This window comes from Anabrus simplex, chromosome 1 (genome assembly GCF_040414725.1).
Source record: "Anabrus simplex isolate iqAnaSimp1 chromosome 1, ASM4041472v1, whole genome shotgun sequence".
Taxonomy (NCBI): Eukaryota; Metazoa; Arthropoda; class Insecta; order Orthoptera; family Tettigoniidae; genus Anabrus; species Anabrus simplex.
Window position 1 is genome coordinate 865,972,535 of NC_090265.1, and position 27,439 is coordinate 865,999,973.

Below are 27,439 nucleotides of genomic sequence, written 5' to 3' on the forward strand. Positions count from 1 at the left end.
TGTGTTACTTAAATGTATATTACTTTACAAGAAGTGTTAAAGTCTGTGAACACAGTATTACGAGGTACAGTATCTGTGTGATGTTAGAAGTGCTGATTATGAGAATTGGCAAGTAGTATTGATACAGACACAGTGAAGGGTATTTATCTACATATATGTACATTGTTCATCGAACTATCTACAAATGGTAGCTTAGTTCTCGCTTTCGTTTTCTCACGGTTTTCATTATTGTTGTTGTTGTAAATATGGTGTCTTCCAGCAATGTCCTGTGTGTGTAGTATATGTATAATTGTGTGTGTTGATGAGGTTCTCATGCACGGATTTTGTTAAGAATATAGTTAGCTATTTTAGAATCAGTGGAGTTATTGATGAACCTAAGTGCAGTTCCTACCTATTTATTCTTTTTCAGGAGGTTAGGTAAGGCCTGCAACAGATGTACCAGTAAGCAGCATTATGTACTATACGCGCACTTTTTCTTGAGCCCGATTTTTACGGGGTGAGGAGCAAGGAGGGAGTGCTGCCAGTTCCGGTTGTACTGCCAACTGGATGGAAATGAAATCTGAATTGAATCGATAATATGATCGATCGATATGAATTTTCTAAACATTTATTATCTTACGTCAACAACTGTGTCACACATACATTATTTAACATTACATAACATTTCTCAATGCGAATCTTGTTACTAGCATGAATTATATAGTTTGGCTTTGCTGTGTAAACAACAACAGTACTAGTTTGCAATGTGTACGCCAGATGTCGCACAGCGATGAATAAGCGATTCATAGTTTGTGTTTCAAAGGTTGCCGATATGGATGTCGAAGATAACCGAGGTATACCGATTCAGCACTAGAGAGCTCCGGGCTCAAGAAAAAGTGCGCGTATAGTACACGCCCTGAGATATAGTGTTTATGATGCTCTATCAAAATTCGAGGGATCCATTCTGGTGAACCCTGGCGCCTATACTACGGACATTTCGGTTAATTATGATTATGAATTTTATTACGTTTTTGAGTAATTTTATATATTTTTTTATTCATGATTTTATTTATCAGTATTCATCAAATAGTTGCACATTAGTTGGGCTGGTGCTCAAGCCTATGCCAATAATACACTGAAATAAGTTTTTCTTACGCCAGACTGATTTGCTCAGACGGTTGATGCGATGTACTTCTGATCCAAATTTGGCAGGTTCGATCCTGGCTTAGTCTGGTGGTATTTGAAGGTGCGTAAATACGACAGCCTTGTGTAGGTAGATTTACTGGCATGTAAAAGAATTCCTGCGGGACTATATTCCGGCATCTCGGCATCTTCGAAAACCGTAAAAGTACTTAGTGGGACGTAAAGAAAATTATTATTTTTGTTATTATTTTCTTACAGTAAAAAAGGTGACTGGATTCAAAACTCATGGTCCTCAATTTTCAATTTCAAGACTACCGCGATAACCACTAATGTACGCTGCAGGCCCACAAGTTTTTGATTGTGAAATTTAACAATGTAGACCCTCTAGTTTGAGTATACTGGAGTTCCATATTTGTTAATATTATTGGTTTCACGCCCCACTAACATTTTTGTAGAGTAACCTATTTTATTGACTTTCTTAATATAAGGGGCATAGAACGTAACCTCAACACAGATGCGAGGTCATTACCTTATTTAATACTTGGGGTCCTTATCAGTTCCCATGCCCATTATCTTGCTGGACAATTTCCTCAGCGCATAATACTTATCTTGGAATATAACTGCAATGCAAGATTATTTAGTGACAAAAACTGATATATTATAAACAACACGGCAGTGCGCCAAGAATCATAAGATGGCAATATGTTATTGAAGGTCACACCAAGCCATGTAGATAGCAGCACTATCGACTTTCTCGCTGAAAACAGCAAGCTGTCCGGTATTGCCATATTAAAGTATTTGTCTCAGCCGTTGCCTACGAGATATACAAGGCCGGGAAATAGCTACTAGTTTGTCGCTGAAAAAGCGGTCCGACCGTGTTCACGGTTTGGCTGCTAGATGTCAGCTTTCCGTTCTGTTCTTGGCAGACTTTAACATTAATAATAATAATTTCGTGTGGCTATTGCTAGCCGAGTGCAGCCCTTGTAAGGCAGACCCTCCGATGAGGGTGGGCGGCATCTGCCATTTGTAGGTAACTGCGTGTTATTGTGGTGGAGGATAGTGTTATTGTGGTGGAGGATAGTGTTGTGTGTGGTGTGTGAGTTGCAGGGATGTTGGGGACAGCACAAACACCCAGCCTCCGGACCATTGGAATTAACCAATTAAGGTTAAAATCCCCGACCCGGCCGGGAATCGAACCCGGGACCCTCTGAACCGAAGGCCAGTACGTTGACCATTCGGCCAACGGGTCGGACAATTTAACATTGTGATATGCGGAGTAATTGTGATGCTATGTTGATTTTGTGCAATTTATTGTGAATATTATTTCTGTCGGCGAGTGTCTGTGAGGTTGAGAAGAAGGTGCACTGTTGTGTACCTCTCTATGTATTTCGGATGACACTAAAAAAGCATGAAAATCGACGTTCCATAGTTTCCCGTGTGCGGTTTAAGGGAGAAATGGAAGCAAAGTATTTTTAGGCAAGGTGATATAGTAGGATCTCTTTATTTTAGGTACCTAGCAATTCTCATAAAACAGATTTCAGTGTAAGCACATCAATCAAAATTCCTTCTGTTTTCATTGGGTATCCTGTTCACAAACAGGAAAGTGTCAAACGCAGGAAGCGTCCAGCTCCCAAAAATGATGTATTGCCATCAAAATTTTTTTTTTGGTAGTGGCTTTACGTCGCACCGACACAGATAGGTCTTATGGCGACGATGGGACAGGAAAAGCCTAGGAGTGGGAAGGAAGCAGCCGTGGCCTTAATTAAGGTACAGCCCCAGCATTTGCCTGGTGTGAAAATGGGAAACCACGGAAAACCATCTTCAGGGCTGCCGACAGTGAGATTCAAATCCTCTATCTCCCGGATGCAAGCTCACAGCCGCGCGCCCCTAACCGCACCGCCAACCCGCCAGGTCCTTCAATATTTAGTAAAAGTTCCGATTCAGATAACGATGAACATATCATATCTTCATACATCAGCCACAAACGAAAAAGGAGTACAAGTCTCGTTTCTATATCAAAGAAAGTCTACGAGTATCTCTTAAATCTAAAAAAAAAAAAGAAAACACGGATGAGAAAATTAAATACCAGATTACAGAAAAGCATCCGTAAATTGAGAAGTAGAATACGGGTAATGAAATCAGAAAAAAACACGGTATCTGAACTTGACCAAAAGAAATATGCAAACCAAATTGAAAAGCATGCTAAAATGGGTCATTTAGGAGCTTTGTTCCTGTTAGAACGAATTTTTCTTCTTCTTTCTTCTTCCCTTTACCCTCCAGGGTCGGTTTTTCCGTCGGACTCAGCGAGGGATCCCACCACAACCGCCTCAAGGGTAGGGTCCTGGAGCACCAGACTTCGGGTCGGGGGATACAGCTGGGGAGGATGATCAGTACCTCGCCCAGGTAGCCTCACCTGCTATGCTGAACAAGGGCCTTGTGGAGGGATGGGAAGATTGGAAAGGACAGGCAGGGAAGAGGAAAGGAAGCGGCCGTGGCCTTAAGTTAGGTACTATCCCGGCATTTGTCTGGAGGAGAAGTAGGAAACCACGGAAAAACACTTCCAGGATGGCTGAGTTGGGAATCGAACCCACCTCTACTCAGTTGACTTCCCAGGGTGAGTGGACCCGTTCCAGCCCTCGTACCACTTTTCAAATTTCGCGGCAGGGCCGGGAATCGAAACCGGACCTCCGGGAGTGACCACTACACCACAGAGGCGAACACAAATATAATTTTACGGGAAGAAAAAAGAGAAATACGGGTAAACGCCGCTAAATATAGCGTAACGGGCATAACATCGCTCACCAATCAGCGACTTCAGTACGAATGTCAAAATATCAGATGTGCGGAGGAAAAGATTGGATCGCTGATAATTGGTGAAAGGGCGATTAAACCGAAAGTTATTTATGACCGCAATCTCGATCCGCTTATCGGATACTCTGAGGCACAATTAAAGGAATCGGTAAGAAGTGACAAACTCGCTATCAGATTTCTCTGTTTCTTTCGTGAATTACTTATTTCGTTTAAGCATATTGTAAGAAATACGTTGTAGAAAATAAATCAAACAATTGTTCTTGGTCTATCTTTGATCTCATATCTGTTTGCTGCCTTCTGAAATTACTAGTTTTAATGATTTTTTTTAGTTTTTCATATTCGAACGTGTTGTAATGAGCGGGCGAGACAGAATAGTAAAGAGAACTCTAGCGGCGCTTGTCGGAAGTATCTCGAGGACAAGTTTAGTGTGCTGTATTTCCCGGCCTTGTGTATCTCGTAGGCACCGCTCGTAGGCTCCGGACAACGAGCTAGAAAGAGGACATCTCACCATCGCCTTCTTAGAAATGCATGGCAGCCAGATCTTGCGCAAATAAAATACAAATATACCGGTACATATATATATATATATATATGATGTTGAATCCATAGCCTTCTAACATTTTAGTTTCAATGACAATTCCTTCGTCTTGACTTTAATCTTAACAACGTTTGCAGATTACCAATATGTCTACCCTTGTCTCGTATATATATATTGTAGTTGTTATTTTATGAACTGATTTAGCTATTTCTGCTTAATCTCGACATTTTCTTCCTTGTAAATGTCTCATGGCCAATTCTTCACCGTGACAATAATTCAATGTATGAATTTCTTTTTTAGTTCTCTTCTTATTTTGCGGTTTTTATGACGGCTATTATAGTTACACGTTCTCTAATAGACGTAAATCTCGCAAATCTTCTTCTTCTAATGATTCTCTTGCAACTCTTGAGATTATATGTGCGTTTTTAGCCTCTTCAGATCGACCCGTCCGTTCCTAAAGCTTGCTCATCCAATTATCATTTTGCAATAGTACCCAGTCACTACACTTGTTGATAGGAGAAATCACACGAAAAACAGGGGTACGTAAACGCACACATAAGAGAAATCTACTCATAGGGAATAAGATATATAGAACTGTTGGAAACTGTCAATATTGCCAAATTATTCACAGGTCACGTACGAAAAAGATCTTGCATGTTGTTCGAATGGAAGCGGGAGCGTACTGTCTGATGGTAGACAAGAGAAGTATGAATTTTACAAATTCAATTGAGCATCATCCAAGAATTGATTAATTACATGTATGGTGGCGGGGGAGAGGTCAGATAACAAACAGGGTAGACTAGTAGGGAAAGGAATTTCCATGCGTGAAAAACTAGCGAGTAATTTACGGCGAGAGAGAAAATATGCAGGGCATTGGAAAAGTAAATGATTAAGATCCCCGTCTGAATCACCGCACACACAATAAGGCATATTCGCTAAACGAATACGGTATATATTGTACCAGGAAAAGTTGTGGGCAAAGGGCATGAGTAGGACCTCAGGGAGTGGAACTGGGTTTTGGAGCCGATACAGAGAAGGATAGTCTCGCAGAGCGAATAATAGATGGTAAATAATTTTTTTTAAACAATTTATTAATTTCTCACCCTGCGGTATGATTGTTGACTCAAAATTTATATTGAAATTAAATGTTGAAAATAATCTTCTTGAAAAAAAAAATGGCATAAATATCATTGGTTTCAAAGTCTTTCATATGTGTGAATTTCCACCTAAAGTCTTTTTAAACCTAAGCACACTTTTATAATGGTAAATGGATATGAGAAATTATTAAAAGTTTTCAGTTCTCAGTTCGTCAATCTCGTTATACAGCACACTTGAAATCCTACAGCCTTTCTACGAGAAATGAAATTGAAATTAAATTTATCACTTTTGAGAAATTATGGAAATTGTTCACACGCGACACTGAAGTTTCACTGTTCAAAATAAATGAAAAAGTTTAGTCAGTTTGTTACTCACTTATGACAAGAACTGTTGTTACCAAATGTCGAAAGATGGACATCTGGAATGTTCCATGTAGAATCAGGATCGGCGATGTTGACGTTCCCGATGAGGTGATGACAGCTGGAACTGTTGAGTTTCGCACACGAAAATTCATTTAGTGCGACTGGTTATCACTTACACTGTTGAACACTATTTATGGCGTATGAAGAATCACAGTCCTTTCTGTACTAAATACTATTTACAGTCGTTATTGAAACGTTCTTAATCACACAGTTCACACTTGAAGAAAGAAAAAGAAAGAAAGCAAGTCGATAAGCACAGTCTGTGAACACAGTCATTAAGTTAGATTTTCTGCTAATCCTGTTATATTAACTCAGAAAAGTTCTTACTTTTTCATTCAAAATATTGATGTGACGTGAATAAAGAAATATAATGCAATACTCGAGAGAAAAAAAATAAGTTCTGGTGATTCTTAAGTATTAGGCTCTGTAGAAGTTTAATGTTACTTGACGTTGCCTAAGTCCACACGTAATGAAATAGTTAATATTTGTACTCCAATAAGTTCACTCGTGTTACAGTCTTAAATGTCTTTTTAGGATTATATTGTAATCGCGACGCGACATACTAACTGCAGTGCGACGTCCTTTATCGGCGATAGAATTTCGCGTTCTGGAGATACGACGAAAGTACTTCTACCGTGACTGCGCGAACATACTGTACGCGGGCCGGTTTCTTCACTATCTCACTCACACAGTTGTCTGCTTGTCCTTGTACGGTACTGTACTGTACTGCACTGTACTGGTTTGCGGGCTATCTGGCCTTGACATATATAGATACCAGCGCAGGGAGGGGTGGCAGCTCTCTCTCGGCCATGTGACCGTAATTACGTAATTTCGTTGAGACTTTAAATTGTTATAACTCAACAACCGTTTGATGAATTAATTTGAAATTTACAGGGATTAACTTTTATGATGTTTGCTATAATTCAGCGTTTGTCCCGTTGAAATTGGTTAAGGTGTTAAAAAGCTGTTAAAAGAAAAATTCTTTCGAGAAATATCTCTAGGGGAGGTGAGCTTCGAGCGACAGGTGACGTCACTTGACTCCGCCTAGCGTACTCGTAGGGTCTGGCACATACTGGAATATTCTTTACATGGATGTTCGTACGTCGGTCGGATCTTTAATGCTGGAAATAACATTTCTTTCAATTAATATGGACCAGGACCTAGGCCTTCCTGGTACAATATATATTAAGGGTAAGACCATGATTGAATCTTATTCGTATAATGTTAGTAATATGTCGACGTGAATATGTACCCTTGGCAAACTAAGGTTTCGATGGGATGTATGGTTGAAGCTGATAATAGTAATGACTTTTAAAACGTACTGATTGCTCCACTCTTCTTGCCAAACCCGGTAGGCAGTTTCTTAAATACGGGGGTAGAAATCAAGCCCCCTGTGGGTGGAGGCGGTAGAATAACGCACACGGTATCCCCTGCCTGTTGTAAGAGGCGACTAAAAGGGGCCCCAGGGACTTTGAACTTTGGAGCGTGGGGTGGCGTCCACGGGGCCCTTAGCTGAGTCCTGGCATTGCTTCCACTTACTTGTGCCAGGCTCCTCACTTTCATCTATTCTATCCGACCTCCCTTGGTCAACTCTTGTTCTTTTCCGACCCCGACGCTATTAGGTTTGCGAGGGCTAGGGAGTCTTTCATTTTCATGCCCTTCGTGGTCCTTGTTTTCCTTTGGCCGATACCTTCATTTTCCGAAGTGTTGGACCCCTTCCATTTTCTCTCTCATTAGTGTTATATAGAGGATGGTTGCCCAGTTGTACTTCCTCTTAAAACAATAATCACCACCATCACCACCGTAGAAATCAAGGGGTGGTATGGCTAGTGGAAGGGGAGGGGCGTGAAGACGGCTGGCTTTTTTGGCAGCAAAATCAGCTTGATCATTACCGGCAATATTAAAATATCGAGGTATCCATACAAGCGTTAAATGTACTCCGTCACGTTCGAGTTGATATAGTAGAGATTTGACACTATAAATATCAGTTTAAAGAGGGGGAAAATGACGATAATACCTGTAAAAACGCTTTTGTGAAGGTACATTGTTGTGTATAAGTTAAAGCTTGGTGGATGCCAAACAATTCAGTAGAGAAGATGGAAAAAGTAGCCGGGAGATGGAATCGTTCAATCGTTCGGGAATGGGAAATAAAGAAAGCAGCACCAACTCCTTGAGAATTCTTTGAGCCGTCAGTATAGATGTTAACACCACGGGCAGAAGGAGTTATTCGAAGTTTTTCCGACGGGGAAAAGGAAGATTGGAACCACTCGTGGGTATGGAGAATAATGATTTAGGAGAAATTATAATGTTAGGGGTATAGTGTTGGCTGGAAAAGGGAGAGAAATACATTGGTAGTGTAGGGGTCTTGAGAAGTGGAGCTCGAAAACCGTTTAGGTAATATAAGCAGTGTATATAGCAGGGACTCGTCCGGAACAAGGCAGGCGTTTTTGATAAAATTCATGTAACTTCGGTAATGAGGGGGAAGGCGAGCAGGCAAGACGTTTAAGTAAGTACTTTTGTGCGTGCATATACCGTCTAATTACAAACGGAAATCTACCTGCTTCTACCAGTAATGCGTTGGTGGGAGTAGTCTTCAGGGCTCCAAGACAGATACGTAAGGCGTGAAATTGTAAGGTGTTAAGCGGCTTGAGAGATGTAAACGATGCAGTGTCTATTATATGAGCGCAATAACCCATATAGATGCGGATAGTCGCTATATATAATGAGAGGGCGGTGACGGGATCCGCGCCCCATTGATGCCGTACGACAGTTTGAAGAATTTTAAGATATCCATCAGCTTTTTGACATGACGATGTAGTATGTCGTTGCCAAGTGAGCTTTTGATCATAAATTATCCCGAGATATTTATGATGAGCAGTAAAGGAAATAGCCATTGAAAGTGAGTGGAGAGCGATCACAAGAGCGCTTATGAGTAAAAAGCATTGCAGCACATTTAGCGATGGAAAGCTGGAGTCTATTATCATGAAACCACGTATGTACTGTACTCATTACATCTCTCATGAGTGTTCATGCTTCATCGATGCAATCATGAGATGTATATAAAACAATGTCGTCCACATAAATGAGCACTCGAGCATATTGCGAAATAGATGTTCTAAATCACTAATATAGAGTGCATTCAGCAACCAGATCTTCCCCCGGTTCGGATTACATCACATATCACATGCTCCGCTTATTACCTTCGCGCGCAATGCCAGTCCTTCTCCATCTATACAACAATATACTACTTACTATTCATTTCCCTCCCCAGTGGAATTATTTTTTTCCTAATTCCTAATTCCAATTCTTAAACCTAAAAAACCACCCACGGATCCGGAGAACTATCGTGGAATCGTCCTGGGATCATGAGCTCGCAAAACTTTCTTAAAAATCCTCTTACAACGGGGGGGAGTAATAAAGGGTTTGCGGGGATGATAACTATCAAGATATTGGTTGAGAAGTTTTAAAAGCTACTAGTACGTGAAAGTGGGTTCCTATAAGCATTGAAAGTGATATTGTAGATATGAGGTATATGTCTGGACGTCAAAATGCCGCAATGATCGAATATTTCTTGCGGACATGGGAGGATGCCAGGAGTGCACGGGCCTGCCAACACCATATGTAATCCAGATAGGATAATGATCACTGGTGTATGTGTCCGAAATCGTTGTCCACGTGAGAAGAGTAGTCAAGGTAGAACGACAAAAGGTGAGATCAACAGCACTAGGTGGTGATCCAGGTAAAACGATTCGCGTGGGTTATCCATCATTGAGAAGGGTTAAATCATAATGCTGTGAAGATAAGAGAAGGTATGAGCTTCGAGGAGTATCACTGTTGCCACTCCATGCTGTATGACGTATGTTGAAATCACCTCAGTAGATGATATTCGATAAATGATCGAATTGATGGAAAAATTGTGACCATGGATATGGATACGGATATGATATGGACGTCGGGGGCACAATAAATATTAATAAGGTGTAGCTGGTTATAGGAAATGCCGACAGCAAAGGTATGGGGGATATAATCATGAATGGATACGGGTTGGTAAGGTATAGAAAGATGAATAAAAAGGGCAGCTCCACCATATCCTGGGCCGTCGTGACGCTCATGATAATAGCCTGGTATAGAAAAATAGGTTTGGGCCGTGAACCACGTTCCCTGTAAAGCAAGAATATTTGCACGTTTCGTTTATAATTAATTGGACTTCGCATTTTTTAATTAAGGGCGCTCCTGGCATACCATTGAACTATATTGATCATAACAGATAAAAATGTCACATAAACGGCCTCCTAATTGATACACGACGTGAATTATTGTGAGATGGTTTCCTAAGGCTTGGAGTAAAAGTAGAAGTATTTTTTGGATATCTTTCTGAAAGTGCACCTTTTGGCGGTGGACCGGGTGCTCAGTGTGTGATAATAGAGCGATAGGGCGAATATCGTTAGTAGTAGGAATGGAGGGTAGGGGCTGCGGAGGAGGTGGAGTTGGAGCGTTTATACTCACAGGCGGTATATGCGGAATATGTGGATCTCTTAGAATAGCCATATGACCAGCTCTATCGTATCCAGGAGTGGGTGCAGGTCGAGGGGACTGCTTAAGAACTTGAGTAAACTTACGTTTTCTCGGATTTTTACTGGAAGGGAAGTATGATTCCTTGGAGAGCTGGGGGGGGGGGAGTGCTGTGGATGTTGGTTAGGATTATATACAGGGGGATAAACTTTTGATTTAGCTTCGGGAAAAGAAATGTTCTCATTATTCATATTTTTGACAAGTTGCTGGTGCTTGTGTTCCGGGCATGTAAAGTGTCCTGTTGGATGGTCCCCTTTGCAGTGTGCGCATTTTCTGATCTGCTCGGTGCATAGGTCCGTAGCATGCGGCATTAAACCCCTGCCACATCTATAGGCTTGAGCTCGAGGCTGTCGTGCGGCATGGCCATATCGCTGGCATTTCTTGCAGATAATTGGGGTGAAAATGAATGGTTCTACATCTAAATAGACGCCATAGAGTGATACTTGACGTAGAAGGTTTTGAGAGCGATAAACCACCTTAATGGAACCGGTGGGTATGTAGTCAATGGTGTCATTGAGAACAGCCTTACGATGGAGCCTGTGGACAGAGTTTACCTTTTCAGTTGATTTGAGGTGTTGGAGAATAGCCTCTTCTGTCAGGTTCTTATCCACACCACGTATAATTCCAACACGGAATATGTTTGAACTTGGTATTTAGGCTCTTGCGTGGATGGTTTCGAGTAAATCATGGCGCAAAAATTAGTTTGCCTGAACAGCATAACCGAATTCAACCTGCAAACGATTTCTCCCATTGCGTGTAATAGATTTTACAGGCATGTCCTTATCATAATAAAGTCAGCCTAAAGCCATTGGATGGAGTTGACCTACATTTTATCACTTAAAAATTCCACTAAGACGATATATGGCCCATAGTGTTCCCGGGTATAAAACTCCTGTGTAGCGGGAAGTGGTGGCGTTTTTACTACGGTGAGCAGTTTGATTATCATGTACTTCCTCCTGAGGAAGCTGGCCGGTAGACTGGTTATCCAAAGTCTCGTCGTCCATGGGCACTGTGACCTCATTATCTATAGGCAACTTTAAATTGTCTAATAATACCACTCCTCTACACGAGGCTGTCATTACACGTATTACACACAGTGGAATTATACGATAGATGAGACGCACTGACTGGCACCACAAAAACACACGAAGTACACTACCTACACACGACACAACCTGTTCGGTTTGCTGCGCTTAAGGAACGTGTAGTACAGTGTCTCAACAATGCTGAATCCTTTCTTTGTCTCTACCACTGCCATATTGATCTTTTCTATTCCATCGTATCTCCTTGATATGAATGACTGAGTTCATGCATCATGTTTGATATCGATAATTGCGTCCATTTTAGCTCCATTAACTATCATCTTAGGACAGTGTAATGGCACAATATCAGTCGGGAGTTACCTCTACCGTGTGTGACGCATATGGGATAGTGGTCGCTAGAGTGGGTGTCACCAAGCGTCTGCCATGTTATATTGGGGGTCATATGATACCTAGATAGAGTTAGATCAACTGCACTTGGTGGTGCACCCGGTGGAGAAATTCTCGTTGGTTAACCATCGTTTAGAATAATGAAGTCATGTAATTGAGACTCGCATAATAAATTTGTTCCTTTAACAGTGTCCCTCTCACTTCCCTAGAACGTATGGTGGCAATTTGCATCGCCCAATATAATGGCAAGTTCTAACGGATCAAATTGTCCAAAAAACCTGGACCATTGAGGGGCTGATATATACACATCTGGCGGACAGTATATGTTAATCAAATGAAAAATGTTATAAATGATGCCAAGAACAAACGTGTTAGGTATTTGATACTGAAAATTAAAAAGATGGTAGGAAATACGCTTATGAATGAAGATCGCTACCCCTGTACTGCCATTATCATCTTTTCGTTCAAGATTTAATCCTGGAATATGAAAATTACTGACAGCAGAAAACCATGTTTCCTTTATGGCAAGTATGTTAGCAAGAGTTTCTTTTATCAATAACTGCAGTTCATATTTTTTAGATATTAGACTCCTTGCGTTCCATTTTAAAACGCGAATCATGAAGGGCTATTATATGGGCAATCCTCTCCTGTAATTGATAAATAATGGGGGATATTGGCGATTCATCTGGCAAATTCTGAAGTAACGAGAAGAGAATTTGTTGAATTCCCTGCTATAAATGAGCCCTTTGCATATATAAATGTGGGATTGGAGCCCTGCAAGCGAAACATACCTGTGTGCGTGAGTGCTGAGTGTTGTGGCGTAAGCGAAATGGGAATAGGGTTAGAACTCTACCGATCGGTCATCGGCCGATGGAAAGCAGTGGAAAGCAACCTTGGCCCACTGAATTGGGAGGATATATAAAATAAGGAGGTAAGAAGAAAGGTCAGCTAAACAGACACAACGAGGGAGATCATCACGGCGCAGAATAAGAACATTCAGGATATGAATGATAGCCAAGGGGTGACATGGCAGGTATAAAAGAAACGCTGGATAAATACAAGAAGGAAATGGAAATCGCAAAGGAACATCGATTGGTGTTGGAGCAATGCACACGGGAGCTGGAGATGCAGATCCGGAGGTCAATGTTTGTCCAACGTAGCAGATGCCTCTTCATACATGGGAGAATAGAAGCGAGGGAAAACTGGCGTTACTAGCTTCTGTGTTGGAAGTGCTCACGGTAGGAATGAAAGTAAATTGCACGGAATCCGATGTGGATGACGTGCAGAGAATAGTAATGACCCAAGGGATAGGCCGATTAATGTACAACTGGTATCCGGGATGAAAACCTATCAAATCCTTCGGAAGCCAGGAATTTAAAAGGGACGGAAGTTTGGTTCCAGATAGACCTGGGAGTTGAAGAAGGAAAGGAGATAAGAGTTCGATTTCACATGGGGAGGGCAAGAATAGAGGACCTTACAGCGTTCATAAGGGGTAAAAGACTATTCATCATAGGCGATGGCTGGAGAAAGAATTACTAGTCATCCCAGTTGGAAGCCTTGGCGCGAGAAGGAAGTGCGGTACCAGCACAACACGGAAGAAGAAATGATGACGCGCAAGAAACAGGAACGGAGCACGTGCCGACAAGTTTGCTAAAACCTACTTAGGGGAAATTTATAGTTCTCCTTATGGAGGTATAGTCCAAATTGATAAAACAATAAATACACGTTTAAAGTAATAAACTTCATGGAAGGGCTCCGTATTGAGTTAAGACTTAACTTAAAAACGTAGCAAAACAGGAAGCATTTCTGACAACATTAAAGCGAAATAACTAGTACTGAGAATTTGTTTTGTTAATACAAAAGGCTTATTAAGTAAACTGGGGACTGATGGAGTGTTTGAGCTTGTGGAAAATGTTGACGTATTTGCCTTTTTAGGAACATGGATGCCCAAATGGAAGATTTTATCGTGGAAGGGGTATGTTACGAGAAGTGTAATGAAAAGAAAGGGAAGGGCTCGAGGGAGAACTCCTGGAGGAATATCACTTCTGATGAAGGAGGAGTTCATTAATGAGGTAGAAGAATTACCGGTACCTAACGATATGGAAGATGTAGTTTGGATCAAACTGAAACTGGAAGGGAGTAAACAGGGAGATACCTGCATCGGCTTTATATATAACCATTCTATGGTGTCACCATATACGAATATGATATTTTGAGGATTTAATAAATGAGATTAACTTAATGAGAGGTAAATTTGAAGAAGCAGGAATTATTATGTTGGGGATTGGAACGCACTAATTGGGGAGTCAATTCCAGCATATAGTAAAGAAGGAAAAGGGCCATGAAAGGTAATAGAAATAGCGGGGATAAAGAACGTAATGTATATGGGGATATACTCGTAGAACTATGTGCCTCTGAAAATCTATTTATTCTAAATGGAATGTGGCGGGAAGATGAAATGGGAAAGCTAACATATATCAGATACATAAATGCTGATCTTGCTGCAAGGTCGGTTAACTAGGGATCCGTGTTTGACAAAGTAGTAGTCGTAGAAGTACAGCTGTGTTTTGTGTCTGAGGCGAAATGAATGTTTCTTGACGTAGCAACGCCATATGATCCTTTTTTACCAAAACCTAGTGCCGGCATGGGTCTTGAAGCTTTCTGTACTACCTGCGTAAACTTCCTTTTCCGCGGATATTCATGGGAACTGGAAGTACAGGGAGCATCTTGAGAGAGAGGTGGGAAGTCCTGAGGATTTTGTTGTGGGTGATACACTGGTAATGTGATTTTCGCTTTAGCCTCTTGAAATTAAATATATTCTACACTCATCACTTTTCTGATCTCCTGCTGATATTTTTGCTCTGGACAGATCGATGTTCTGGTTAAATGGTTACCCTTACAACACACACATTTGTGATATTGGGCCTTGCACTGCTCAGTTGTGTGTCCCAGTGTACACTTTCCGCAACGAAATGCTTGCGCCTTACATTGTTTTAGAGCATGTCTATAACGTAAACGTTTACGAGAAATAATGGGTGAAGAAATAAAAGGTTCAACACGGAGACACACCCGAAAGAGTGACACTTGCTGTGGTAACTGTTGAGAACGAAATCTGATTTTAATAGAACCTGTTGGAAGATAATCAGTGGCATCATTAGTAACCACTCTCCTTTTCAGTCTTTGGACTTGCTTTGACGGGAACCCTTGATGTGCAGTACATGTGAATGTCCTCGTCAGATAAGATTTTATCGACATCGCGAATATTGGCCACACGCAAGACGTTTGACGAAGGAATATATTCCTTGAGTTTTAATGTTTCAAGAAGTGAATTACTTAAGAAGTTATTAGTCTGCTCGGCCTTATTAAATACAATCTGTAGCCTATTTTTCCCCTTACGTGAAATTGATTGCTTAAAAATGTCCCTGTCATAGAAGTGTCGTCCCAAGGTCATAGGATGCAGCTGACCAAGATTCTTGTTTTCAGTCGACTCAATAAAGGCAATGTATGGACCACGATGTGAATGATAATAATATTCCTATTCCACTGGGACTTGTAAGGTATTACTATAATTTCTAATTCTTTGTGAGGATATCGTATCGTTCGTAGCTTGTTGAGATATGGGGTCTCCAAAAGATTCTAAATTCAAAGGGACGTCGTCTTCCCTACTAACTAATAAACTATTCCTTGCAAACTGACCACCTCCTCCATTGGAGACATCCATCCTGTACACTTCCGTTGCCTACGAGATATACAAGGCCGGGAAGTGTGCGCTAGTTCTGAGCATAAAAACCGTCCCCAACCAGGTTCGCAGTACCGCCGCCAGATGTCTCGACATCGTGCTATAGTTTGCATGTGCTGTAGTGCAATAACATATGGAGAAACGTGTTTTTAATACGTTTACTTATAGATTTCACTTACTGTTAGTGTTCAAATGAACTCCAAGTGAATTTCATATACACTATAAAATATGGTAGGCCTATATCGTACTGTACGTCCATTTTGTCAAAAAGAAAAAGGAGAACAATTGGAGTTTTCAATCATTTCCAGCCGATCCAGTTTTAAAGGAGAAGTGGATAATTGCTACATCCGGACAGAGGGGTGGGAGGGAAGAGAGGGGGGAAATTAGGTTCGCTTTGGTCGCCTGGGACGTCATCCAGAGTCTGTAATTTACATTTTAAATATTGAGACTTCAGATTATGGGTTACAGATTCATTAGATCACTTCACTGCCTCCGATTACCGCGTCAAAAGACACTTAAGAATTAGGCCTATATTGACTTTTCGAATGGAAAACCTAGAATGACATCCCTGATTAAAGATCTCCCCTGTGGGTGGGGGCGGTAGAATAACACCCACGGTATCCCCAGCCTGTCGTAAGAGGCGACTAAAAGGGGACTCACGGGCTCTGAACTTTGGAGCGTATATTAGCGACGACGGGACCCTTAGCTGAGTCCTGGCATTGCTTCCACTTACTTGTGCTAGGCTCCTCACTTTCATCTATCCTATCGGACTTCTCTTGGTCAACTCTTGTTTTTTCCGACTCCGACGGTATTAGGTTCCCCAGGCCTAGGGAATCTTTCATTTTCTCGAGGCTCTTGTCTTCCTTTGGCCGATTACTTCATTTTTCGACTTGTCGGATCCGTTCATTTTTCTCCCTCAGATTAGTGTTATATAGAGGACGGTTGCTTAGTTGTATTTCCTCTTAAAACAATAATCATTACCACCACCACCTCATTAAAGAAAACCTCCATTACGAAGCCATGTATATGACATGCGTGGAGGAAACGTTAGGATCCCTTATTATAGATGAAATGGCTATCAAGTCCAGAGTAAACTATAATCGTAATCCTGATCAGCAACAGTTCTGGAAATAGGCCTACTTGACCAGAGGCTCGAAGGTAAGGTAACTAATCAATTCTGGCGATTATTGTATTTTCTTTCAGATGTACTATTTTTAATAGGCCCGAAATATCTGAAAGGTTTTTTTTTTTTTGCTATTGGTTTTACGTCGCACCGACACAGACAGGTCTTATGGCGACGATGGGATAGGAAAAGGCTAAGAGTGGGAAGGAAGCTGCCATGGCCCTAATTAAGGTACAGCCCCAGCATTTGCCTCGTGTGAAAATGGGGAAACTACGGAAAACCATCTTCAGGGCTGCCGGCCGACATTCGAACCCACTATCTCCCGGATGAAAGCTCACAGCTGCGCGCTCCTAACCGCACGGCCAACTCGCTCGCTAGTTTTATATTATCTTAGATACTATTGATATTAAGAATGACACCATACCTTTTCAGAAAAACCTGTCACTCTGGAGTTGTCTTCCTTTGCCATGTTATGTGGTTATCTTGTCGGAGTTGCGGAAGAAAAATTCCAACTGTGAATCATGCTTGGGACAGATATCCTAGGCCACTACTGACAGTCCATTGATGTGCCTCATTAGAATGAAAGATCGTGGAGCATTACGCTACCCCTCAAAAATTTGTTTACTCCCTGCAAAATATGTTGAATTTTACGCGTCACTCATTACGTTATCTGGGAAATATGAATTTAATTTTAAAAACTTGACGTTTTTGTTGTTCCAAAGTTCACTGAGGCATTCAAATGTGACAAGTGTAATCAGAGAGCACTGACTGCAACTCTCATTACAAAACTTTTAAAACCAATACTCGACAATGAAGCTCATACAATTACAGATGCTCATGACTTGGAAACGAACTTCAGGACAGAGCCTTTAAGTTGGAAGATCATGTCATTTTTAATGTATTATTTTATTATTTATTGCAATTGACTTCGCCTAAAATAATTCCAAATACCACTTAAATGTGCTTTACTTTACATCCAATCACTCGAAATCACATTTAGGTGGTCCTAACTTCATTATTTGTAGATTTTTACGTCTTTAAAAACCAACATGTACTATTAATTGAATGTATTTCGCGCGAGCAACATAGCACGATGTCGAGACCTCTAGCGGACGTTCGTAAAACTACTTGCGACCCGCTTTTCTATCGGTCCACTTCCCGGCCTTGTATCTCTCGTAGGCAACGACACTTCTTACTAGCTAGGGATGCATATTGGAATTCGTATTATTTTCAATTAAAGAATGGGTTGCAGAAGAAGAACGGAGCACTCCAATACGGCTGTTTCGAGTAGGAATCACACGCAGCACACGAACTGGTACAACTAGCTCACTGCACTGCTAATACCAAACTGAAGGGGATACAATCGAAATCTCCGCCATGTATAGATAAGGTTGGCAGTGCATGGTTACCACCACAAATTAAGGGTCACTTTCTTGAACCGGATGAAACTGCCGAGTGCAACTTGAGTTGTTCAGATTATGAGATACCACCTAGCTTTGCGGGATGTAGATATGCCTCACAGAGTATTGTGAGATGTAAACTATGATACAGTGTTAGTGTCAAACGTGATTTTTAATTTACTTTCGATGGTCTGTTTTTCTTTAATGATATATGTCTATATTGATCACGGGAATCGCTATATTGTTTTATTTGCCGGTGTATTGTAATTTGTTCCAAATCAGTATGTCCAACATTCAAATTAAAAGTACATGTTTGTAAAAAGTGGGATATGCGTGCTATTATTTCGAACAAACATACGTTTTAAATAGAAGTATACATTGTTATATATGAGTGAATTGAATTAGTAAGGAACTTGTTTGAAATTGCAACGAATTTTGAAAATTACACTCGTGCATTTAGTTGAAAATTTACCAATCTTCTGATCATTCTTTTATTGGCGAATTTCTTCTCCATTCTGCAGTAAGTATATGAGTAGTCATATATTTGTTTATTTATTAATATGTTCGTATAATTTGCTCATTATAGGTTTGCTTCTTTGCCTTTAATTGTTGATGGCAAACTATGCTGTGGAAGTTGATATGCCATGGGTTATTACCAAGCGCCATGTTCTTGCAGCTATTGTTACCGTCACTTTCACGTCCTAATGATTGGTCACGAATGGATATCCTAATGATATAGGGCAGCTGCATGTCCTGTTTGTTACTCCCATTTATTTTATTATATTTATCAACATTATAGTTAATTTGTTGGTGAATCAAATTTCACTTCATAGCCTTTTTGTTTATTGGAATGCGTATTATTTTCCATTAAAGAATTGGTTGCAGAAGAAAAACGGAGCACTCCAGTACGACTCTTTCGAGTAGGAAATATAAATTTTTTTTTTTAGTCGTTATATAACTTTCTATTACTGTATTTGAGTGATTATTCAGGTTGTGGACCAGTGAATTCAAATATCGCACTATAGTATGAGATAACTGATCTTACTGGGATGTCAGTATAAATATGTGCAAATGCAGTTTGTCATGCAAGTTTAGGAATCAAATGAGAGTTCAAAACCTTAATATATCAACTCAATTTTCTTCTGTGAAAAATTAATGAATTCAAGACTGCAGGTATAGTTCGGAATCAAATCACTCGTACATAATTTCCTTACAGGCCTAGGCACTTCAATATCAAAGGTTAATCAAATTACCTTGGCAACTACATATTTAAGTCTAGTGATAAATGGAACATGCAGTTGACTGATACCGATCGGCTACCGTGCAAAATCACACTCTAAGGAAAAATAAAAACCCCACCCTCAACTTAACTTTTCATGTAAAAGAAAGTTCATTAAGGATACTTATGAAGGAAATGTGTGCAGAAATTAAATTATAATTGGAAATGATAACCAACAGGATGACCCAAATGGCCGTCACACAGACTCAAACCACGCAGCAGGATCCAATCGTGCCAATCACAGTGGAAGAAGTATGGAATGCATTTCAAAGATGTAAACAAGGAAAAGCGCCAGGTCCGCACAACCTCACAAACGAGCTGCTAAAAGAATCAGTTCCTCTAACTGTAGTTATATGGACAGCAATATTCAATGAATGCATCGTACAGAGGAAAATCCCTAGGAGGTGGAGGGAATCTACTATCCAGGTGCTATATAAAGGAAAAGGGCCAAAGGACTCCAGATTCCTATCGTGGGATAGCCCTCGAATGTGCTCCTTTTAAAGTATTTACCAAGTTAATATTAGACCGCATCCTACCACAAGCCATGATGTACATACCAGAAGAACAGTATGGATTTACTGTCGGTAGATCAACAATCCAAGCAATTGAGAGGGTACTTAGCATTATATGGGATGCTACAAGCATATCTGGAGGCTTCGTATACGCTATCTTTGTGGACTACACTAAAGCGTTCGATGGAGTTACCAGAACCATTCTACTTAGGAAACTATCTTTTATCTTAGGACCAGGGAATCCACTATTGCACTTATTGGAAGATATACTAAGTTCTAACTGGCTTACGGTTAGTGATAAAGTAGGCCGGTCTGGACTTATAACCCAGACTAATGGCGTACTCCAAGGGGACCCTCTCAGCCCAATGCTTTTTAATCTGTTGACTCACGATGTCATCAATGAGGTGGCCTCGGAAGATATTGCAATGGTCATGTACGCTGATGACATGATATTGCTATCAAAAAACAGAAAATCCCTGCAGCAAGGACTCAATAAGCTAAACGAATGGTCACTGAGAAATGATCTAGAGATAAATACCAGCAAAACAAAAGTTATGAAATTTAGGCGAGGAGGAAATATCTCCACAGAAGATGTCTTTGAGTGCGGCAATAACAAAATAGAGCTGGTAAACTCGTACCGTTATCTAGGCTTAACTTTGCAAGTAACTGGGAAGACGTTTACTGAACACATAGAGGAACGTTGCACCGCAGCGATCAAATCCATATTTGAAATAAAGAGCATTGAGAAACTATCAGTAAGATCCGCCCTCATTCTCTTTAACATTAAGATAGCTCCTATAGCCTGCTATGCCATCAGCAAAATATGGAAGCACCTCACTATGGCCAACCTGGGGAGACTGGAAGCTGTGAAAGCCACCTACTTGAAAAGAGCACTACGACTACACAGAACAGTTCGGACACGGTTAGTGTACAAACTGGTAGACACAGACTTTTTCATAAGGGAGATAATGATAAGCAATAATCTAGAATCCACCCCAGCATATGAAGCCCACATCGAGCAAAGACAGCAAAAGCTTGCAGCAATAGATCCAGACTTCTATGAAACTCCAGCAATGAACACAGATGTATGGAAAGAGTCCAACTTTGAACTCCGACATGTCTTCACGCGGACTGCAGCGCATGGCTTTCATCACAGAATTTGTCACCAACGAGGTTACCATCATGCTTCAACCCAGTGTTCCTGTACTCTCTGCGGCTTGTATTGCCCTCAGTACCACTGGATCGATTGTAAGGAGAGGATAAATTCCCTGAACTTCTATGCAAACGATGATAACTTTCAAGGGACCTTATAACCACTATTTGTTAAAAGTACCCAGTGTGTTTAATTCATTATTATTAAATCTAAAATTTTGGTGAAAAACCTTTGTTTACTGGAAAAAAGAAATGTCCTCGCCGATGTTAACTTTACTTAACATTGAGTTAGAAAGCATACTTTCCCCAGAAGATTGAAAATGTTAGAGATTAATCAAACGGTTAGGACTTGCTCATAGGCTAAATATTTTTCTTGAGGTTACTTATTTTGTCATGGAGCATTTTCAAACTTAGACCTCTGTATTGTTTGTACACCTCGACTGCCTTCCTGTACTTAATTATCATTACTACTACTGAATGTTTTCATTCCTCCCCTGAAGGGGAAGCGGACCTCTTAGACGGTAATGCCGTCTCTCAGGCCAGGCAATTTGTAGTGGAGAAAGAGATTTGTGGTCAAGGTGAGAGTGTTGGCCTTAACCCACACTAGGAACTGCCCTGGCATTCGCCTTAGTGAAAGAGGAAGGAACACCATTCTCAGGACAGGCGATGGTGGGGATCAGCCCATCTCTGTCTCCTGAATGCAGAGGCAAATAGCCACAGTAAAGCTGTGGCCACTGCTCCTCTGCTCAGTTAATCAGTCTGAATGCAGAGTCTAGGACCAGCTGTGGTTACCCTGTCTTTGCAACCACTGGCCTTAATTAGCTAATGAAATGCTGTTTTGATATGGATATGAAGGTAGGCTATATCATGATATCTTTGCCATGGTATATCAAGCAATGGTCCAAAGGACATACTAAGTGTAATATTGTATTAGCTATACCAGTCTACCGAATGGAAATTTGAATTTATGTCGAGCGTTTTTTGACTTTTACACAGTCTCTGTTTTAATACTTGTATGTAGGCCTATTTAAAAATACTTCTAGGAGCAGGTTTGTGGGTCCCTGGCAAGCATAAAGGAAGGATCTCTTTTCTGTGCCACTTCAGATACCGGTATTGTTTCATGTAATTTATTTTACCCGCAATTGGCTTACGGAAATGTCGCTGCAATAAATTAAAGCTGCATATGTCACTGATGGGAAAATGTAACTGACTAAAGATGAACCACAGAAACGTCACTGCAGCAAGTTATATAGGCCTATAGGGCAGTAGTTGTCATTACCGAGTGCATACAAGGACCATAGAACAAGCTGGAAAGTCAGAACTATGCGTGTTTCAAGACAGGTAAGCATTCCATGATGCCGTGCTCAAATTAATATCACCATTTAACCGACTTGTTAAATTTGTGGCCCCACTTGTACTAGGTAAATATGTGAAAGCAGCCAACATTCAGTGCGCTCATAGATGAATTATGGTTTAAATGGAATTTCTGATATTTAATGTTATCTAAAATTTTATTACGATTTTAATAGAAATAGCTGATTTCTTCCATAACTGATGATGTTCTTATTGGTGCAGTATCCTGTGAGGGACTATCGAGTTGTTTCAGCCATGATTATTAGAAAAATACTTTGCGAGAGAGAGGTGAAAACTGGCTAGCATACTATGACTATTAAGATTCCTTCTCAAAAAATATGTTCCAAACACTGTTTTGAGTATACTGCTGAACTACTCAATACTTGTTAGCACACATAACACAATGAACATAAACCACAATAATGGATCTTGTCTGTCTTGTATAAGAAAACTTTCTGAATTTCTGAGTATGGCCTGCAGGATATTTCTAATGCTGGAGTCATCAATTGGTGCCAGGCATGTGAGGTGACACAACCACATAGGCCTTTTGTCAGATTCGGATTTGAGATTTTAAGGAAAAGATGAACTTATAACGTACATGAACGTAAGTTACCCTCCTTTTGGGAAATTCCCCTGTCGGTGGTGGCAGTAGCATAACACCCACGGTATCCCCTACCTGTCGTAAGAGGTGACTGAAAGGCGCCTCAGGGGCTCTCAACTTAGGAGTGGGGGGTTGGTGACCACGGGGCCCTTAGCTGAGTCCTGACATTGCTTCCACTTGTGCCAGGCACCTCACTTTCATCTATCCTATCCAACCTACCTTGGTCAACTCTTATTCTTTTCTGACCCCGGCGGTATTAGGTTCCCGAGGCCTAGGGAGTCTTTCATTTTCACATCCTTTGTGGCCCTTGTTTTTCTTTGGCTGATGCCTTCGTTTTTTGAAGTGACAGATCCCTTCCAATTTTTCTCTCTGATTAGTGGTTGCCTAGTTATACTTCATCTTCAGTCACCACCGCCACCACCTTTTGGGAAATACTGATAAGGAAGTCTTAACATTCTTCCTGACTTGTGAGGCATACAAAACCAGTATAAGGGAACCTGTTTCATATAAAAAGTACTCCAGGAAACGTGGATGGATGACGAGTGAATTTGAAAAATATTTTGAAGATTTTAATCTTTGGAAAACAACTTTTCTTTTTCACCCCTTATTTCAACTAACATACAAAATGTGCCAGATTGTATGCAGTCGGAGGTGATTGAGATTCAGTGCAATTCAAATTTGAAGAACATATTTATCCAGGTATGTGTCCCTGATTTTTAGTAGTAGATTAATAGAAACTGACAGATTTGCATGTGAAATTATTTTTGTGTTTAGCTAGTACCCACCAGTGTTAAAGGCTGTTCTCAATGGCAAAAGGAAATAAGTTTCGTGGTAGATCCAGTTATTCATCTTTGTTCAGTCAGTTCTCCAGAAATTGAGAAGTTTATGACAGAAAAGAGAGATCAGATATTGGGAAGATTGCATCCATTGAGAATCTCTGTTTAAAATTTTAAGAAACCTGGGACTACACCCCAAATTAATGAGCATGATAAAATTGATTCTCACCAACACCAAATCAAAAGTGGAGTTTAGGGGTGAAATATCAGTCATTTGAAATGAAAACTGGATTATGGCAGGGAAATGGGCTCTCACCACTATTATTTAATTGTGCTCTAGAAATGGTAATGAGGGAATGGTTTAGGAAATGTCCCCCAGAAATAAAGATTGGCCGAAAAATCAAAATAAATTGCCTTGGTTTTGCCGATGATTTAGCATTACGAGCAGTTGACATAAAAGAAACATAAACCCAGATATCAGAACTTCAAAACATTGCGAATAAAATTGGCCTCAAAATATCATTTGAAAAAAACAGAAATTATGCCCCAAAAACCAACACAACTAAAAGAAGTTACCATAAATGGTAATAAAATCAAAATAGTAACTCAATTTAAATATCTTGGAGTAATAATAACACATAACTTAAATGAAAAAATCTCAATCCAAACAAGAACAATTTAATTCATGTATCAACACCATGTCTAAGCAATCGCTTTGAAAAACTTGTTGGCTATCGTTTCTCATCAATAGCCCTTCGTGATTTAAAATGGCTCTGCAGACACAACCAAACTTCAACTTTGGCTTCCTTGCCATCTAGTCAAAATTTCTGTACAGTTTCACAATAGACAGAAAATGCTTCCTTCCTGATTGTACAATTTCAATTGACGTTACTTCCCATCCTTTGAATTTGTTTTGCTTTTGAATAGTAACAGTGTATGCAGAATTGACAGCACTACTCTAATGATGTGGCTGGTATTTTTAATAAGACTACCAATGCGAGTTACATATACCACAAAACCTTAGTTGATGTGTTCTCTTTGGACCAGCAGAGGGTGGAAAATGAATAGGCAAACAATTCAAATAAAAGTCTGGGCACTGGACAAATTGAACAATACTCTAAACTGTAAGAAAATAGGGTAAGGTACACTTTCTACAAGTCTAGCAGTAAATACTGTTACGTATTATAATAAAAATATATATGAAGTACAGACCAGAAAAAGAAAGAAATGCGACTTTTAGGTATGATAGAACATGCATTTATACTAACGAGAAAAGTGCAGAAGTTTCTGCTTAAGATTGTGATGTCATTTCCACCTCTGAAAGAAATAGACAAAAGAATTTTTTGAAAAACGCTAGATTTAACAGCCTCTCCTTATGTAAACATGGTTGATGTAATACAGTAAGTATGATAGTAAAATCAATGTATTATTAACGCGATCGATTCCATGTGAATATATAGCATGAATCATTTCTTTAATTGTTTATGCAACTACAGTTTATGTGTTGAAGAAAACCGATGTTTGGTCTTAACTAACTACTGACTTCATTACAATTCAGTCAACGTAAGCTATAAAGTTGTAGCAAAACAAAAAATATCGCCGATGTCTTCTCGGTTTGTTGATATTGGCAATTGATAATTGAAATTACTTAACCACTCTGAAATAAATGTCATAAGGATGGTTCCCAAACCATGGGAAGAGATTCCAAACATATCACTGGTAAGATCTTGGAAAATTCTTTTGGGCAATAATAATAATTGTACCAGGGGTACATCTTCTCCGTTCCATTGATCTGCGCACCCTCTAGAAGGCCATCTGTGCTATGAATCTGGGAACTAATGTATAATGTAATGGACCTTCAACCATTAGATGTCCCTACCATCAGCCTATGCCTCCTCTGGCGGATTGAGAACAATTAATTCTTAAGGAAATTTCTATTTTTAAAGGTGGCAAACCTTAAGTTTGTGAAGATTGTTTTGTTCATGTGTCAAACTTCTCGACACTCCTATGGCTACCGGGCGAGTTGGCCGTGCGGTTAGGGCCGCGCAGCTGTGAGCTTGCATCCGGGAAATGTTGGATTCGAACCCTACTGTTGGTAGCCCTGAAGATCGTTTTCCACGGCCGCTTCCTGCCCACTCCTAGCCATTTCCTATCCCATCGTCGCCATAAGACTTATCTGTGTCGGTGCAACGTAAAACAAATTGTAAAAACTCCTATGGCTTCTTTCTTCCTTAGAACCAATCAGGAATTTCGTGTATATTTCTCTAGCCAATTAAAATTGGGGGTGTGTGCAGGCATCCTGCCTATCTGGGAAGAGTTCTGGAAACTTCCCCTAGGAAATGCTATAAAAGCTGGGCGCTTTAGGGTCGTATTGTCATCTTGATCGTTCCGGTCTAGCGAGTGTGGCGTGATTAGGAGGCAGGGGCTGCTGGTCGGCGTTTATAAGGCCTAACTACTCGAGGTAATGGCAGAATTTCTTAACGTGTGATAGCTCCAGGCAGATAGCTTAAGGGGAAGGTTTCAAACTTCTTTAATTTTAGGTTTTAAATGTAGATTTTCAGGAAGTCTGAGGACTCTGTTCAAATACCTGTTGGGAAACATGTAAATTAAAGGAACAAAGAGTGTTCACTCTGTGTTGATTCCATTCAACCTCTAAATTATTCACTCTCCTTCTGCATTTAATATTTCTCGTTTAGTCACCCCTCTGTATTATAGGCTTAGCCTCTGCAATTTTGGGCCTAAGCCCATTTAGGGTTTTAAGAGTTTTTCTAAAGGGAGTGCAAGTGTTTCGCCTCCTAACCTTTGTCCATGGCGGATCGTGTTAAACTTTTTATTTTTACATTAAGTTAAGGCCATTTAGTTTGGGCACTCTTGATAGACGAGTATATAAAAGACTGTTGACCAAGCTCGATAGCTTCAGTCGCTTAAGTGCAGCCAGTATCCAGTATTCGGGAGATAGTGGGATTGAATCCTACTGTCGGCGACCCTGAAGATGGTTTTCCGTGGTTTCCCATTTTCACACCAGGCAAATGCCGGGGCTGTACCTGAATAAAGGCCACGGCCGCTTCCTTCTCACTCCTAGCCCTTTCCTGTACTATTGTCGCCATAAGACCTATCTGTGTCGGTGCAACGTAAAGCAAATAGCAAAAGACTGTTGAGCAGAAGTGACTGTAAACTCAGTATTTGAAGTTTATCAGGCGTAATTTTATAAGAAGCTTGTGCCTCTGAGAGCCTGGACTGGTGGTGGTGGTGGTGATTGTTGTTTTAAGAGGAAGTACAACTGGGCAACCATCCTCTATATAACACTAATCAGAGAGAAAAAATGGAAGGGGTCCGACACTTCGAAAAATGAAGGTATCGGCCAAAGGAAGACAAGGGCCATGAAGGGCGTGAAAATGAAAGACTCCCTAGGCCTTCGTACGTAATACCGCCGGGGTCTGAAAAGAACAAGAGTTGACCAAGTGAAATCGGGGGGAGAGCCTGGACTGTAGTAACTTTTGGAGCTCAGTCT

At 40.5% G+C, this 27,439-nt stretch overlaps 1 protein-coding gene across 1 annotated transcript in view; it reads left to right on the forward strand.

Annotated features, from left to right (window-relative positions):
* The first annotated feature begins 18,474 nt into the window (after positions 1-18,474).
* Positions 18,475-27,439, forward strand: part of LOC136857659 (zinc finger protein 836) — a 66,896-nt gene continuing 57,931 nt past the window's right edge. The window contains exon 1 of the mRNA XM_067136484.2: positions 18,475-18,775. The gene's annotated coding sequence lies outside the window, so the exon portion shown is untranslated. The remainder of the gene's footprint in view (positions 18,776-27,439) is intronic.